Source organism: Schistocerca piceifrons, chromosome 1, assembly GCF_021461385.2.
Source record: "Schistocerca piceifrons isolate TAMUIC-IGC-003096 chromosome 1, iqSchPice1.1, whole genome shotgun sequence".
Taxonomy (NCBI): Eukaryota; Metazoa; Arthropoda; class Insecta; order Orthoptera; family Acrididae; genus Schistocerca; species Schistocerca piceifrons.
Window position 1 is genome coordinate 602214968 of NC_060138.1, and position 19979 is coordinate 602234946.

Genomic DNA, 19979 nt, shown 5'->3' on the forward strand with positions numbered 1-19979 from the left:
TAGTGCTCAAAGGCTTTTATTTTTACTACATCACATACGGCACATAACTCGTCCAGCGTGACCACCCCTTCATTTGGCCCTGCTATAATCCAGAATGTTACTTCGTTTCCCACTTTCCGGATTTGTGGCTACACTATCATGCATCTTAGACATCAAAATAAGTGCTACATTTTGTTTGATTACATACGACACTGAGTTCGATCTTTTTGGTTAGCAAATATTGAAAAACTTAGGGCTGTCGTCTCATTAGGATAAAGTTTTGGTGGAATGACGCTTTTGTTTTTTCTCACAGTTCCTAAAAGTGTAATGCTTTTAATGTAACGTATATGACCAGTTATATAGACGTATACCTGTTAATGGCATTTAAATTTCTGTTTGCATTGACTATCGACAAGACGCTTCATAGCTTCTTCTGGCGAATTTGAAACAGAGTATGGATCCAGTGGTTGTTTACCGACAGCTACCCCTAAATCCTTCGCATTTTCCACTGCAGACATTTTGGTGGCATATTCAACATTTCTCGATGGCATACAGTGAATCAATGAGCATCGTCTACGAAAAATATACAACATTTTATCAATAGTAACAAGCCCACTCATGTTGTTTTCATATATTTTGAGCAAAGCTTATGGCAGCATGTTTATCAGGCTTACTTCTTTCCTTCTGGGTTGTGCTTTCATCAGCTCGAAAGCTCAAAATGGCTCTGAGCACTATGGGACTCAACTTCTGAGGTCATTTGTCCCCTAGAACTTAGAACTAGTTAAACCTAACTAACCTAAGGACAGAACACACGTCCATGCCCGAGGCAGGATTCGAACCTGCGACCGTAGTGGTCTCGCGGTTCCAGACTGCAGCGCCTAGAACCGCACGGCTACTTCGGCCGGCTCGAAAGCTCATCAAAATTATTAGGAAACTCCGAGAACTCGCTGCCGCTCTCACAATTGTCATTCCTGTCCCATCCTTTGCTCATAACTCTTCCAAATTTTTCCATTCGTCCCTTTTTCAAGCCGATTTCAACAAGGATGCCGACAGCGGTACAAATTTCGCCATTGGTTGGATCAGTGCAATCTGGGTTCTGTACAGACATTCAGCGTAATGATTCGATTTTTGAAATACCGTATCTCAGACCTTCACCAGTCATGTTTACATCGAAAAGTATCTAAAATACATCAATGTTCAGATACAGAAACTGTTAATATTTTTCTTGAAGCAGATAAAAATTTTACTGTATTTTTCTTCTTAGGTTCCGAAGATTTCAATAAACTTGATTTCTGCCATTGTGTAACCTTATCGTTCCCAACATTAAAATCTTAGGCTCTTGTTTCATCTTCGTTCTGTCCATTACAGTCCTCTACTTCTTGCACAGAAATTATTATTTCTTCCTCACACAAATCAGAACCGCTTGCCTCAAAATTTTGAGACGATTTATTTCCAGCTTTCCTTTCATTTCTCCTTCTTTTAATGCTCGCAAAACTCTAGGAACTTCTTTACGTTGTACCGAGATCCCACTAATTAAACGTGTGGAAAGTGTACTAACATACTCACTGATATTAAACATAAGGAAAACAAAGGGAATTGAACTTACATGGCGCAAAAAACTCCTTAAGAATAAACGTGACCGGAAACAATCAGATCGAAAGCGGTTGACCGTTGTTTTCCTTTCACCAGTCTGGGACGTACTGACTAGATTGCTTGTGGGCGAAGACTAACCTCAACATACGGGTGGGGAGAGGCAGGTGGTAAGAAGAGTGCTGTAGCGGAGAATAATTAGTGCCAACAATCCGAGAAGCTGATCGGAAGCAATGAGAAATTAAAGGAAGCCAGGTATTGCAAAAAGTACAATAGAACGACCGCGGTGGAGTAAAATAAGTAATGTTACACAATATCCCGTCCAGATTTCAAAGGGGCAACATAAATTACGTAAGAATGTAGGAGAGTAGCGTGATGAAATACACAGATGTCGACTGGTGAGGTATGTCAAGAGGTGGTTTTCAAATAGGGGAGGGGCTTTAAGAAGGGTGGAAAATTGGACGGGAGGAAGCAGGTATTAATGGGAGCAGAACAAGTTACAGCAGATCATTACACTTAAAAGTTTTACAGAGTGACGTAAGAGGAAACATCGTAAACAGATCCAATATGAAAGAGTTAAATACGACTGAGAACAATTAGCGAACCTGACTGGAATAACTGTCAAGGATGTAAACCAAGTGATAGTACACAAGCGGAACGAGAAAATGTATCTCTGCTTCTATACACAAAGAAATGTTTACAAGACGTGAAGCGTGAGACAGAGTGCGGGTACCATAATCAATTCGCTTCGATCGTAAATAAACGAGATCTTGGAGCGTGCAAAGGGCGAAGTGTGGAGCGGGAAAACAAGTCCTGTCTTCATTCCACAGGGCTGAGTTACACATGTCACGATAATGTATCGGCATAAAACTGAGTGTGGCCTCTTCTTTATAATAAGTGGGGCATTCCTATTAAGTAACGACAAAAAACACCATTAGATTCATTTATGTGGCAACATATTGAATATATTCTGAAGAGATTGAAGATAAACCATGTTTCATTAAATTATAATGTTCCTTTACGATTTTTTCTGATTACGATGCACTTAGTTATAATGTTACATATTCTCCAGTGTGTACAAGCGTCAACCCTTCCCTTTTTATTAGAAATCGTGATAAAAATATTATGTCCTCCTGTGACTGGTCGGAAACTGTGGTGGATTTATATTTTGTTCTTTTTCTTTCTTTTTCTCATTGTTTTTTGAATTTGATGTTTAAAGATTCCGCCTATTTCGTTGACATAAAAAGCCTCGCTGTCGGTGTATTGTCTTTTATAATATGTATCTGTGGCTGCAAACTTATTGTTATTAGATTTAGTATTATGTGTAAGTAACTGCACAAGGTCCGCCGCTCTTGGTTTCCTGGTAGCGTTCTCGCTATCCAGGCACGGGGTCCTGCGTTCGATTCTCGGCGAGGTCAGAGATTTTCACCAAGACCCGAGATGACTTTGTGTTGTTGTGTGACTTTATCATCATCACTCATCCCCATCACTAGGATATTGCCTTGTACAATGGTGCGGGTCTCCTGCATCGTTCCTCTATAATCTGTCAAGAAGCATAGGACTTCATTTCCATTTCCAACTCAATGAATGTATTCATCTCTTTCCTTTCGTGGCCGCTATCTTCAATTTGAATATATTTCCCGTGACATTTAGAACCTGCAGTCTTCCATTTCATTTAATTTCAAAGTCCACGCATTTACGTTCTAAGATGAATAAATGCATTTAACTGTAATTCTTTTTATCCAGCCCATGGGGGATGATTGCACTCAAAATGTAAGTGCCTCTGTCTCTTTCGTATGTGGGCATACATTTGAGTGTGTACAAGCGTAACTATATTTAAAACACATTCCCTACATACTATTAACGCTTTTTTTTTTGACCACTCATTTGCGAATGTAAGTGCCTTCATATCTGAAGTAGTCAGTCAGCCATATTCATTAATGACATTGTTTCTAATATTCAGTGGCTTAGTTTCCACAATTGATCTTTGCCTGTGTCACAACAGCACTTCATGTGACATATTTATTTTGCGATATCCACAATAACTTTTATTTCAGAATATCGATGACCGACTGAATAAGGATTTTTCTAACAATAAAAAGAGCAGAACATAATAATATAAGAGGAAGCTTTTCAAGTGCCACATTATTAAAACATTCTCTTAAATGTACAGTCCATCTTTCTTTAAGAACAGATGACTTATCACACAATGGAAACAGTTGACTCATTTAATATTAACAAAACTTTATTCAATTAAATGAAAAGAGATAGTTAACCAAATATAATAATTCTGGAGAAGAAATCAAAACATAAATATGGTAAGCTTTTATCAAATTCTACTCAATGTACAATAACAGGAGCAAGTGATTATGGAGAAACGACATTAGTGGTTGACAATTATATTCTAGTTCAAAGATGGTTAAACTAGAGTAAGATAAATCACACAAAACTTTATTTAAAATGGTTGGAACAACAGAAATATCGAGAATTTATAAAAACTTGCTGTTGACTCTAAATAACGAAAAGTGGGAGGTCATCCAGATGACTGGTAAAAAGATTCCATTAAACTTCAGTTTTGCAATAAATCAGTCAAAGCTAAAGGACATAAATTCAACTAAATACATAAGAATTACAATTACAAACAACTTAAATTGGATGGAACACACAGAAAATGTTGTGGGGAAGGCTAACCAAAGACAGTGTTTTTTTTGCAGGACACTCAGAAAATGTAACAGATCTACAAAGGAGACTGCCTACACTAGGCTTGTCGGTCACCTTTTAGAATACTGTGACATGGTGTGGGATCCTTACCAGATAGGATTGATGGAGTACATCGAAAAAGTGCAAAGAAGGGCGGCACGTTTTGTATTATCCCGAAATATGGGGGTTGGGTGTCACTGAAATGACATCTTTAAAACAAAGGCATTTTTCGTTGTGATAGAATCTTCTTACAAAATTCCAATCACCAACTTTCACCACTGCACGTGGAAATATTTTGTTGACACTGACCTCCATGGGGAGAAACGATGACCACGATAAAAGAAGGGCAATCAGAGCTCGTACAGAAAGATAGAGTTGTTCGTTCTTTCTTCACACTATACGCAACTGGAATAACAAAGATTTGTGAAGGTGTATCTATGAATCCTCTGCCAGGCACTTAAATGTGATTTGCAGAGTATCTGTGAAGATGTAGACGTGTTAAAAAACAGGAGATAATAATAATAGGAAGATAACTGTGTATATTGAAAACAATGACATGATTATACTACTAGATCAATGTGAAGGTAATTAACTTGTAGTATTCGATGACTTCATGCCTGAAAATCAACATGTAGTTAGAGGATATTGTACTAGAAGGTGGTATAAAGGAATAGATTCTTTTTCTTTGGCTTAGACACATATCAAAATATGAGACCAACTGATAATGGGTACACTAAATTTTTAAAACTTTTATAGCCAATATTATACAAATTTAAATTTCATTTTTCGTGAGTTAATTGGTTATGATTAAAAATTAGATGATCCTGAAGAAATGTATAGTAAATGACAGAATGATTAGTTTCGATTTTTTACATTAGATATGATTAGGGAACATAATGAATCGAAATACAGATGTTGTACAACAGATTTCCTAACCTAATGTTGTTCTGTCCTTATTAAGTAAGAGCTTTGAAAGATGATACTGCATATTAGACCACTTTGATGGTATTTTACCTGAATGTGTAACTGAATGTAAAGAAACTCTTGACTATATAACAGAAAAGGAAAAAGTTGAAAGAAATTGATTATGAGCTGTTAAAGAATCTAAATTTGGGCCAGATTCGTGTGGTTGCTATTCTTTTGGTAAGTGTAAAAGGAGAATGCGTTGTCATATTAACATTTATAAATCCATGCATACAAATAAATTTCATGTTTTCGAAATATGACCTAGAGGATGTTAAAAAAGTTAGACAAATCAGTGAAACTTGAAGAATTGAAAGAAAGATTCAAGTTATAGGAAAAACAACTAGGAACAGAATGATATGACAAAGCAGTTACTGATGCAATCGAAAATGTTAAAAACGTAATCGAGGGATTAGTTAAGAATGTATTGTAAGCTATTTAGAAAAATAGACACCATGAGAAATAAATGGTTCCACATCATTTTTTCTGTGACTATGTAAGAAGGGAACATAAATACAAGATGCATTGAAGAAGTATGAAGAAGAGACTATAGACAGAAATAAATAGTTCAAGTTGAAGGTGGAAGTAGGAAAATAAGTATATGTGAATGAATTTTACATTACATTAAACACAGTAAAGATAAACCTTCTGGGACTGAAACCTGTTGGTATGTTTAAATGAATTGGAGATTTGCCAGTAAAATTTGAGGGAGATAAATTACCCATTGATAGAAAAGAATATGAGAGTTCAGAGGGATTAGTGAATCTAGAAATTGAAACACAGGTTACTGCAAATGTTATGGTTGAAAAATTCGATGCAGTTGATTTACCAAATTATACAGATCTGTTACTCAATTCATAAACATTATATTATCATAATAATCCAAATTAAAATATTATCAAATAAAGGCAAAAAAAATAAACATTTTAAATAGTAAGTAGCTGAAGTTAAATTTTCGTAAATAAGACAACCCCTTATCATGTTCAGACTTCCCAGATCCATAAAAAGGTGAAGGCTTGATAACAAATATATAGAAAAACCTATTGAATATATTTGGATGAAAGATGTTAGACATTTAACCAACAGATTAGCAGCTGTAGATTCAGAAGAATTAACTGAAAATAAAAATTATCTTAATGAAAAAGTTGCTACAACATAAATTTTAACGAATAAATTTAGCAAAGTTACTCGCAACAATCGAAAAGGAATTGCATTTTTTATTAGATTTTTGAATAACTTGCCATATACATTCTGCCAAATTGATAAATATTCAAAACGACTACTTAACATGTTAATTAAACATATACAGAGTAACTTCAGCACTGATTCTACTTTGCCATGTTAAGGCAAAAATAAACCAAAATTAGTTAAAATTAAGAGCAATAATGAACAGTGAAACAGTACCAATAATTTTTAATTGATGGATGAAACAGTAAAGACATAGAATTAATAGAAAATCTGGTTGTTATTTACCCATTACATTAGATATACCTGTTGTGAAAAAAAATTATTGAATATCTAACAAAAATAAATGAAGGTTTAGGACTAACGAAACATGGAGGAGGATCTCTTCCTCTAATATTGAAAGCATTACCGTATATAGCAACTATTGATCTTCTAGCTGGTGGATCAGCAGGTATTGAGAAAGCACTACTGGGCAAGAAACAAGGTGATAAGGAATTAGAAGAACGAAAAAGGTATTATTGAGCAGGGGAGAAGAAATCAGGCCCTTGTATAAAAATGATCTCAATCATTGATGCATATATAATTTAATTCATTAAGTAATTTTGATACAGAAAAACTTGTTATAAATGAAAAAATCAATTATTTGTATGGCTTGTGTATGTCTGATGAATATCCTGATCATCCTGGAGAATATCAATCTGTAATAGTTATTTTGGATACAAGTGTTCACACCTGCTCACATTGGCTCTGTTATTATAGGAATATAGAAAAAAATTGAGTCTGCTTTATTTAGCTGGAATATTCATAAATATGAGGTTACATATCTTGGCAGAAATGAGTAGTACTACAGTAGACAATAAATACAAAATTTTAATGAAATAATATATAGCCTTTTGTGTATATCTATTTTAAAACTAATGTCAGGTAATTATAAGTTTAATGAAATTTTGAATATAATGATGGAATTTTTTGAAACAAGCTGCAGCCTAAAGTTGGAAAACTAAAGGTAGATGAAACAGATCCAAAAATAGAAAACTGAATCAACAATTTCATCAAAAAGTACATAACATTTTTAAAGTAACTACAGGATATATCAGTTTCAAAAGTAGACGATTAGTAGATTTAAAAGCTCCAGTAGGTGTTTATGATGCAGTTGCCAAACAATACTGAGAAACAGAATATATTACAAAACCGGAATATGCAAGTATTTTAACACAGCTTAAAAACTATGTCACTGGAACACACCTTAATTAAAAATTAATCAGTTTCATACTCATAATTATAATGCCACAACAAACTACTTTACAGAAACGAAAGTAGTAAAAGCTTTTACGAAATGTTTGACAAACTCAGGTTTAACAGCGTACTTAAACCAGGTAAATCATCTTCAGGATAGAATATGTGTAAACTGGAGCTTAATTTGGTTACTAGCAATCAAGTATTAAAATACCCATTTTGGTATGATGTGAAACTCTTGTGAATTATTTTGTTTAGAGCAATGCAAATGGTACCTGGCCCTAACTGTTTTGAAAATAGGGGTAAAAAGATATAATGTCGATGAACTGCAAATTTAGTATCCAATGCAGTTCAGTAACCTATCACTTAACATTACAATGGAAAAGAAAATATTTTTATATCTAAATCAGTCAGGTAATACTGTACTTGTTTCAGATCAATTACTGCTGTTTGGTAAATTGTTTGTAGAATTAAATGATGATAAGCGAAAAGGAATATGAATTTAAATCTTACTAAATTAATAATCCATACATATGTTTAAATACATCTGGTGCTTTTGAGCCAAAAAATTATTGAAACGCATGATCCTTATGATGTAACATCTAAAATTGGAATATAAAGAGTTGATGGAATTTGTACAATGAACCACATAAAAATGAGATAAATTAAAAAATGTAAATCTTATTTCTCTTGGTACAAATGGTTTATGGGAAAGAGATTTAATAGAAATGGATTCTTGTATAGGATAGAAATATTTAATAACTATCATTGATCTCCTTTCAAAATATGTTTAGGCTATTCCAGTTAAAGATAAAACTAGTAAAAATGTTGTTGATTATTTTTTAAAAAAATTTAAAGCTGGAACTCCAAGTAATTTCCAAACAAATAATAGTAAATTATTCTACAAAGAATATTTCCATGGACTTACAAAAAAAATAATATCAATCGTTTTTCAACACTTACTGAATTTGAAACAACTGTTGATCAAAGATTTAATAGAGTGCTTAAACAATAGATGTGCAAACCCTTGACTTGCAAGGAAAGTATAAGTGGATTGAATTAGTTGAAAATTGGTTGCTGAATACAATAATACAAAGAATTCAACAATAAAAATGAATCCAATGGAAGTTAATGAAATAAATTATAAGTCCACCATCGATGTGTCTAATGAGAAACCTAAATGGAAAGTTGCTGATTAAGTTCGAATCAGGAAATGTATGGGAATTTTTGATAAAGGGTACATAGCCAAATGGTCAACAGAAATTGTAGAAGTTAATCAAACTAATTCAATCAAATATAAGTTAGTGGAAATGGGTGGTGAAAAAATTGAAGCACATTTTTTTGACTATTAACTACAGAAGAGAAAATATCCTGATGAATATCTAATGGAGAAAATTTTAAGAAAAAATGTTGATAAACTATGCATCAAATAACAAGGTGTTATAATTCACATATTAGCTAGGTGAATAAGAAACATTTTATTTCATATATTGTTAACCTTTACTATTTTAGACATTACAATTTGTGAATACAGAGCAGTGTCACTGATAAATACTAGTGATTTTTCATTATCTGTGAATCCCAAGGAACCCTCTCGTTTTTAATTTTTCAGTTTATTAAAGCTTCTCCTTCAACCTATTTTCAATGTGTATAGTTACAGTCTTTATACTTCAGTGTCTCTGCAACAACCCTAGCTTTTATCTGTAGAATATTTCCCATATCAATTACCACAAGAAATTCTTTATTGTTACAAAAAAACCTGCAGATATATTGAAACACACTGAAGAACTAAAGAAATGGACACACCTGCCTAATATCATGCAAGGCTCCAGCTAGCAGGCTTAAATGCCACAACACGAAGTAGCATGGACTCAACTAATATCTGAAATAATGCTTCTTGGAACTGACGCCATGAATCCAAAAGAACGCAAGGGGCTGGAGGTCTCTCCTGAACAGCACATCGCAAGGCATCCCAGATATGATCAAAAATGTTTATGTGGAGTGAGTTTGGTGGCCATCAGAAGTGTTTAAATTCTGAAGAGTGTACCAGGAGCCATTCTGCAGCAATTCCAAATGTGCAGAACTGTTCAGCTGGAATTGCCCAAGTCCGTTGAAATGCACAGTGGACATGAATCGATACAGGTGATCAGACAGGATGTGTACATATGTGTCATCTGTCTGAATCTTATCTAGAAGTGTCAGGAGTCACATATCACTTCCAACTGCACACATCCCACACTGTTAAACACCCTCCACCAGCTTGAAAAGTGCCATGCTGGGATGCAGGGTCCATGGATTCATGAGGTTGTCTCCATACCCATACACATCCACCTGCTCAATACAATTTGAAACAAGACTCATCTGAGCAGGCGATATGTTTCCAGTCGTCAACTGCCGAATGATGGTGTTGATGGGCCCTGGCGAGGCGCCAAGCTTTGTGTCATGCAGTAATCAATGTTACACGAATGAGCCTTCGGCTTTGAAAGCACATATCGATAGTGTTTCTCTGAATGGTTTGCACACCAACACTTGCTGATGGTCCAGCATTGAAATCACAGTAGTTTGCCGAGGAGGTGCACCTCCGTCATGTCTGCAGTCATCGCTGGTCCCACTGTTGCCACTGTTGCAGGATCTTTTCTGGCTGCAGCAATGTCAGAGACTTGATGGTTTATCGGATACCTAATATTCACAGTATACTCGTGAAACGGTCATATGGGAAAATCCGCACATGATCACTACCTCGGAGATGCTGTGTCCCATCACACATGCACTGTCTATGATACTATGTTCCAACTCACTTACGTCGTGATAACTGCTCATTGTAGCAGCAGTAACCAATCTAACAGCTTCACAAGACACTTGTTGTATTATGTAGGAATTGCTGACCACAGTGCTGTAATTTGCCTGTTTATATATCTCTGTATTTTAATGCGGATGCATATACCAGTTGCTTTGGTGCCTTAGTGTATATTCAAAGTAAGACATAGGACAACAATGATCCAAGCTACAGGGTAATGCAAATGAAGAATCAATCGGTATTCAAGATTATCAAGAAGTATATTGTTGTTGTTGCTGTGGTCTTCGGTCCAGAGGCTGGTTTGGTGCAGCTCTCCATGCCACTCTATCCTGTACAAGCCTCATCATCTCTGAATAAAGACTGCAACCTACGTCGTTCTGAATCTGCTTAGTGTGTTCCTCTCTTGGTCTCCCTCAACGGTTTTCACCCTCATACTTCCGTCCAATACTTATGTATGTGTCCTACCAACCAATCCCTTCTTCTAGTCATGCTGTGCCACAAATTCCTCTTCTCCCCAATTTCATTCAGTCCCTCCTTATTAGTTACATGATCCACTGATCTGATCTTCAGAATTCTTCTGTAGCACCACATTTCAAAAGCTTCTGTTCACTTCTTGTCACTATTAATCGTCCATGTTTCACTTCCATACAAATACCTTCAGAAAAGGCTTCCTGTCACTTAAATCTATACCTGATGTTAACAAATTTCTCTTCTTCAGATAAGATTTCCTTGCCATAGCCAGTCTACAATTTATACCCTTTCTACTTCGACTATCATCATTTACCCTGCTCCCCAAATACCAGAACTCATCTACTACTTTAAGTGTCTCATTTCCTAATCTAATTCCCCAGCACCACCAGATTTTATTTGACTACATTCCATTATCATCATTTTGCTTTTGTTGATGTTTATCTTAAATCCTCCTTTGAAGACACTGTAGCAGCTGAAACAGATGTACTTGATGTTGGTGTTAACAGAAGCTTTTTCATTACAGTGTCATTTAAGCCCAGTAATTTTTCATTTTTATGCTTAATGAATAGAAATGTGACTCATTAGTAAATATAGTGTATAACCACATGCTTAAAGGAGATAACAAATTCCTGTTCTCTATTTACTTACAATTTTTTATATATTTTCCTCTTATAGACTAAGAAATTGCTTCACTTGTAATCTTAAGTTCTATAACTTTAGCCACATCCTTAGTTTCACACCAAACATTGTTTTTTTAACAGCAATGGCGAATACTGGTTTATTATTACAAACAACTCTGCTGGTTTTCTGAAATATATTAATTGAAGATGCTTCCACTATGTTTAAATGAATACAATTTTAATAGATTTTTTACTTTTATTAGTAAAAACTTCTGTATACAAATGTATTGAACAATATGAATGAGAAAATTAACACATTCATATTTTTATCTGTATGTTATCTTGATGATAATAATAATGTATCCATACTAACAGATCAATTAACCGATGAGACTTGATTATTCATTCAACCTAAATGAAGAAAAAAATATGCATTATTTGGAATAATTTAAAAAAAGAGCTAAAATTTATATATCACTCTGTTCCCAAATTTTCCTTCAGTAAAATTGAACATAGATTTCTTGTTGTAATTATTTAAGAACTGAATTAAATTTAACTTTATTTTCTGAATTTTTTCTGTGCCTGACATCAGATGAACTATGACGAATATACCACCGTTATTGGTTAGCCACAGTGATGGAAATGCCATGTAGCTAGGGCCTCCTGTCAGGTAGACCATTCGCCTGGTGCTAGTCTTTCGTGTTGACGCCACTGCAGTAATTTCCGTGTCGAAGGGGATGAAATGATGATGATAAGGACAACACAACACCCAGTCCCTTAGTGGAGAAAACCTCCAACCCAGCCGGGAATCGAATCCAGGTCATTAGGCATGACATTCTGTCATGCTGACCACTCAATCACTAGGGGTGGACGCCACAGTGGTGAAAGCATAAATTATCATTAGTATTCTACATTTTTCTCTACAAATTTCTTTTGGAAACAAATTGTTATGTACTTTTCTTATAAAAAATAAATCTTATAAATGAAGACCCTGAATTTAATAATATTAAGAGCTAGAACAAACAATTAGGAATAAGATCATATTTTAAACTTAGAAAACAATGAGTTATCTTCTTATATACAGCAATGATAATAAAGATAAGAGTATTAACAATAACAATAACAACAACAATAATGACAATATTTAGACTACCACCTAGGTGAATCAACTAAAGGCTTATAACGTCCCCCCAGTTTCACACTGAACTTTATTATTGATGTACACTGAAGATGAAGTTATATTTAATTATTTTAGCTGAGTAGGTAATAGCTGCTCTTCATTAAGCATACTGCCATGTCCTTTTGTTCTTGTGAAATCTAAGTAATACTGCTAAATGAGAACATCTCTTTCCACAAATAACGGATTTTATTAACTAAAAACAGCCTTAAGTAACAAACATGTATAGACACTCAACAGGAATCAAATACTGTGTGCCATTACGCCTATATTCTGCTACTAATATCCATCATCATTACGAAGCAACTGTGTCTAGTCTCTCTCACATTCCACTTCCACTCATGGACTCCAGCACTCGACTCTTGCTCATCCACTAACACATTATTTCCTACACTGCAGTCTTTGCTTTATTTTATGATCGCTGCATAGTGCATGATCAATACTATGTAAGGGTATTGTACCCATACATATCCCCACCAAAATAATACTGTAATACGATAAAATATAATGGTGACATTACATTTGAATGTTAAAAGTTAAAAAATATATAGAAAGACAAAGAAGGAAACAATGTAAAATTTAAAATTGTAAAATTACAGTAGTTAATCAAAACTATTTGCTTATCAATGCAGAACCTCAATTCATTTATAATAATTCTCGTATGAGTTGCTGTTTACAATTCGTAGACGGTATCATCAATTTGAAGATACCAGCTGCCTTTGTAAAGAGAAGAGCACGGGACGACCAAGAGTTAGTGATGACTGTTGAGCGAGTAAGAGAGTTGTTCACTCCTACCCCAAAGAAATCAGACCAGAAAGTACAGTGCAGTATGCGATTGGTTGAACTTCATTGTACCTGAGTGTTGGATAGTCAGCAAGGGGCCCAAACGACAGGGCTCACTTTGCATGGCCTCCACTTTCACCTGACCTAACGCCATGCGATTTTTCAAGGATCATGTGTACGTGCTTCCACTACCAGCATACCTCCCTCAATTAAGAAACTGGATTGAAGCAGCTGTTGCTACAATCACTGAAGACACACTTATCAACGTTTGGGAAGAACCGGCTATAGACTTGATGTGTGTCTTGTGACAAATGGTGCTCACATTGAACGTTTATAAGCTTCTTGGTTAAACTGAGTTGCTCTTTCATTTGATATATCATTTATAACTGTAATTTTAATATAATGAATATTATAAAGCGTTAAAACCTCGGTATTTTTATATGAACATCCTGTATTGTCACTCTATTGAATGAATAGAAACATAGGCCTAACCGAATAAATGTGATTCAAATGAAAAAATAATAAACAGACCATTCTAACGACTACACAACATTGACAGGAAAATATTCTATTACTACCTCACATTAATTTATAGTCGTAGTGGGAGCATATTTTGAAAATATGATACTGTTAGATTTTGGCAGACAGTTTGCAGGAAATTTAACAAACAGCACATACCTAGGAAAGTGATCCATAAACAAATCATCGCATTGGAAAACTCTTATTTCCATAGCTTTTCATATCTAATTACTCAGCTTTAGGTTTCTGCGTACATGTTGAATCGTAAATCACAGACAAACGCACTGGTTCACGATGCACTGGGCTGCGGCACCGACGCCGCAGGTATACACCAATACAATAACAACACTTTCACTGGTTACTCTGCTTTTTCACTTTCCTATATGATGTGATGCAAAACACAGGTATTCGTAGCGTTCGATGGTTTGTAGGGCTGTGGCATCGAAGCACCTGGGGACTGTAGACTCGATGTCTCTACATATTGGTGGAATTGTCGCAAGGGCGTCATAACAGCGACTCTCGCTCCTTGAAGCTTTTTGATCAGATAGACGCTGACGTCAGTATTCCATGGTTCGGCATTCCACACAGCTCGACAACCAGATAACCTAGCATACTGCTGGAACAAGCGACGGTCTCGCTGCGCGCTAGGTACTCGTAGGGGTTGGCGCATCCACTGCTGCAGCAACAACAAGTGATGACTGCTCTGTGTGTGAATCGCTTCACGTCGGTGGCTCCAAGCCGGGTCGCCAAACACAAAAAGGAATTACGGCATGGGGAAGCAAAACATACATTGCGCTCGTACTTTCAGTCTGTAGTAAACACAACACTTGAGACAAGCATCCCAATTATAGCTTATGGACGTGTCCCTGACTCAAGCACTGTAGGATGATTACCTGACGGCACAAAATGTTTCAAATTGATTGCATCTAGCTCACGGTAGCTACCTACTACTGTACACTGTAACTAACTCACAGCAGCTACCGACTACTGTCCAATTACTTTCAAATAGGCCACATTATATGGTCACAAATAACACAACGTTCACCTTTTCACAGATCATTTCTTGTCTTGCAACACATCTCACATATGATACAGTTTAACGTTTTCTACATTGTAGGATGCGATACTGACTAGACTGCACCAATTCAGTTGCAACCGAATTAGCATGAACATGTTTTCTAATTTGGAGTGGTCCTTGGGAGTAGTGATAAAACTTTTTTATCTCTTCATGTGCGCTTTATGATTTCGTGTGTGATCGAATGAGTACTAAAACACTGACCAACACTATCTTGTCATTTCCCAGCTTCTGTCCTTCTGCTCGTTTCTTCATCGTCTCTAACGCGGTTTTAAAGCGCTACTGTTGCGTAATTTCCTCTTCTCGCGGAAAGAAAATGTATTCATGGAAGATACTATCAGGTTTCTTTCCAAAGAAAACTGCACATGCTGGCAATCCTGTCGAATCATGCAACAAACTAGTAATTACTGTTCCAAAATCTGTCAATTGTTCTATCGATCTATTATGCTTCTTCCCAGAATGTGCACGAAATAAACGTCCGAGCTCACACATTTGGTGTTCAGTCGGGTTGCAATGTGTGGGATACCTTCACCATTAACAAAATCTTTCGATAGGCAATATAACACTAAACTCATTTGCTATTACACAAACTAGTGTTACCCTCTGTGAGGGTTTTGAGTTTTGAACATGTCTTTTTCTAATGGATAAAGGGTATTGGACAGTAATTTTGTATATATTGCAATTAATAGAAGACTAAACAGGTTTTACTTTGGGGTTAATGAAAGTAGGAAAGTTCATACAAATGAAAAAATAAACGTTGACCAGCCTAATTAGGCATATTAATTTAAAGCATTATGTTTCATAAATTTGAATTTGACTTCTTGAAGTGACTTTCGTTAAGATTCCCTTTGAATAGCACATTGGATACACATGAATACAGGGCGATCTAAGATGTGGGTAGCAGTAGTTAGCATTAATGCACCAAACAATAATCATAGAAAGCAAGGTAGTGCCCCACTCTTATAATAACAGTTACAATCACTATCATTACATGATTGAGCACTGAGATGTTACTGAAGGAAACGCTCAATTAAAGTTGGGCATGAAAGGATTTCTGAGTTAACTGACGTATAAACACCACAAACAAAATTAAATGACACTGCACATATACATTTTACATTCCCATTTATAGAAATGTATCAGATTTCTTTAGTAGTAATTACATTCCCAATATCTTTCTAATGTGAAAATAATATGGTTGGGACCCATAAACTGATACTGTCTCAATAGGCCACTCTACGATTATTTCAGAAGCAAAGTTCAATTCAGTCAACATTAATTCTTAGGCCCACTTGGAATAATTTATGTTTTCATTCTTTAAAGCAAATTACTCAACACTGACGTCGATAGCCAAAAAGAAAAAAAATGATAGCAATCAAGACTAAATTATGTTAAAAATAAATTTAATTTAAGTGCCATTTTTATCACACATCAATCAGGTATCTTAGACAGTAACATTTACACCCTCTGGCACAGAATTTTTGCACATTTAATGCACACAAACAAATCACTAGTTAGTTAGAAACAGGATACTCGGTTTTCTCCACACTTAGGAGGTGATCCTGCTTCGGTTCACGATTAATATAAAGTTAGGGTTCAAAACACTGGTGTATAGCAATTGGATCATTGTCGAAAAAACGCATACAAATTTACTGGTTCATGCTACAATACATATCCGTGTGCCTGACGTTGGTAGAGCAGCGGCGAAGTAGTGATGGCAAGCGACCTTGCAGCTAACTGTACTCATGGTCCTTGATGTTGAATGCTCTTTACAATTTTATCGTGTTAGAGCCATTCCATATTGCCCAGAGTACTATGCAACAGCAAATACCACATCCGAGGCTATTTTCCATGCATAACGACTTCCAAATGCCTCCCTTGGCACCCTCGATGTTTACTGTGCAACAGCTTGGCTCTGCCTGCTTACCATTCCCACCAAGGAGCCACCCAGTGCGACTTCAAAAACCACATTTTACATCACGTCAAGCCACTTACGATGCAGAGGGATGTCCCTGCAGGTTTTACCTCAAAAAATTCAAGTTTCCTAAGCATGAACCAGATTCCAATATACAAAATTTTCTTTATGTACATACATATATTATAATATTTCATTATTTTGAAACATCACTTAGCTTTTACATCATATAAATTACAAACTTTAACTTTCACATCACAAATCAATGACCTTAACTAACAAAGAACAAAAATTTCATTATCACAGACACATAGTTACACAGAATAAATCTATATTTAATCGACATTGGTGTTACAAAGTGACCAAATTGTGGACCATTGTCCGATAACATGCACTCTGGCCCGCCAGTATTTATGAAGTATTCTTCCCTGAGGTTCTTGATTATGACCTTACTGTTGGCTTTCCTGAGTGGGTAAAGGCACATAAATTACGAAAATATATCCATCACCACAAAAATTTGAGTATAATTTCCTTTCGAACTGGGTAGCGGTCCATAGAGATCGAGAGCTGAAATCTCACGATGGTTTTGAGATGTAATGCTGTGCATGAATCGTAGACACTTTAGTGTTTTGTCAGAGGTCGCAAGATTTTAGAATCGATCATACTTTCTGTGTCATGTTATCGAAGATGATGTTCTCTTGTAATTTTAGTGTACATTTACATGGTCCAAAATGAGCATAGCCCATGTGCACCTACCTTATTAATATGTCCACAACAAGTTTGTGTATACACAGCCTCCAATGATCAGAATTCAAGATGCTTCGTGGGTAAAGAATGCCACACTGTTTTAAATAATATTGACGTATCTTGTGAATACCCTCGGCATTTGGATCATCAAATTTTTCATTTACTATCCTCAATATTTCGTCAGCCTCCTGTTCCTCTTTGATGTTCCGCAAAATCTTCAGTATAAGACGCCTGCCTTCGACAGCTCGCATAAGATGAATCCTTATATCTTCTGGCGTGAATGTGCAACATTAAGTGAATCTGGTCCTTCTGGCAGCCTTGAGAGCGCATCCGGCACGACGTTCTGCTTTCTTGGTATATACTGAACTCCAAAACTGTATTGCATGAACGACCACTGGGTTAGCCTGTCGTGCATCAATTTCCAACTCTTCTAGAATGATAATGCTTTGTGATCTGTCACTACGACAGTATGTCTACTAAATAGATTAAAACGAAACTTTTCGAAACTCAGACGATTGAAAGCGCTTCTCTTTCCATGACAGCATATTTTCGTTCCCAGCCCATGAGTGCGCGGCTCGCAAATACAATAGTATGATGTTCAATAACTCCACTGACTTCAATTACTTGATATAATTCCACGCTAAGAGCATAATCACTTGAATTGGTCCCATGATAAAACTTTTTACTTAAATCAGGATGTGAATGACAGATGCTTCACAAAGTTGGTTTTTGATTAAATCAAACGCTTTCTGATGTTCATGAGTCCATTTCCACATAGCATCCATTTTCACCAATTCCATTAAGACAGGAGAAGATAATTAGTGTCCAGAAATAAAACGATATAATTACAGAAAACCAAAAACGACTTAAGTTGCTTATGGCACTTAGGTGACGGAAAATTTCTTACAGTGTCCATTGTTCTTGGATCCGGTTCAGTCCCTTGTGACAAAATAATATGCCCAAGGAATTTAATTAAAACTTGGTGAATACTGATTTTTCCAGGTTAACGGTCACTCCAGCTTTCCTAAATGCTTCAAGTACCTGATGCATAATTTCCAAATGTTCTTCCCATGAAGCTGTGCTAGTCAAAATATCGGCCACATAAAGCATTATATGTTTCAAAAAATCTTCACCTAAAACTTTATCCAGTGTTTTCACAAAAGCCGCTGAAGAAATCGACAGACCAAAAGGCATTCTCTGAAACTATTAACTTCTCCCATTATAAAGAGATTCTGTATATTTTCTACCATTCTCTTCTAGCAGTAATTGCCAGTAACTACTAGTTAAATCAAGGCCAATTAGATAATTGACTCCTCTGAATCTTTTGGTAAAAACTCCACATTTTCTAGCTGATCACGCTGTGGTAAAATTATGCGATTCATTGCATGGCCTTCAAGAACAATGCAAACTGTGCCATTCTTCTTCGCTCCAGCATGTTGTTGTTGTTGTTGATGTTGTGGTCTTCAGTCCTGAGACTGGTTTGATGCAGCTCTCCATGCTACTCTATCCTGTGCAAGCTTCTTCATCTCCCAGTACCTACTGCAACCTACATCCTTCTGAATCTGCTTAGTGTATTCATCTCTTGGTCTCCCCCTATGATTTTTACCCTCCACGCTGCCCTCCAATACTAAATTGGTGATCCTTTGATGCCTCAGAACATGTCCTACCAACCGATCCCTTCTTCTGGTCAAGTTGTGCCACAAACTTCTCTTCTCCCCAATCCTATTCAATACTTCCTCATTAGTTATGTGATCTACCCATCTAATCTTCAGCATTCTTCTGTAGCACCACATTTCAAAAGCTTCTATTCTCTTCTTGTCCAAACTATTTACCGTCCATGTTTCACTTCCATACATGGCTACACTCCATACAAATACTTTCAGAAATAACTTCCCGACACTTAAATCTATACTCGATGTTAACAAATTTCTCTTCTTCAGAAACGCTTTCCTTGCCATTGCCAGTCTACATTTTATATCCTCTCTACTTCGTCCATCATCAGTTATTTTGCTCCCGAAATAGCAAAACTCCTTTACTACTTTAAGTGTCTCATTTCCTAATCTAATACCCTCAGCATCACCCGACTTAATTCGACTACATTCCATTATCCTCGTTTTGCTTTTGTTGATGTTCATCTTATATCCTCCCTTCAAGACACCATCCATTCCGTTCAACTGCTCTTCCAAGTCCTTTGCTGCCTCTGACAGAATTACAATGTCATC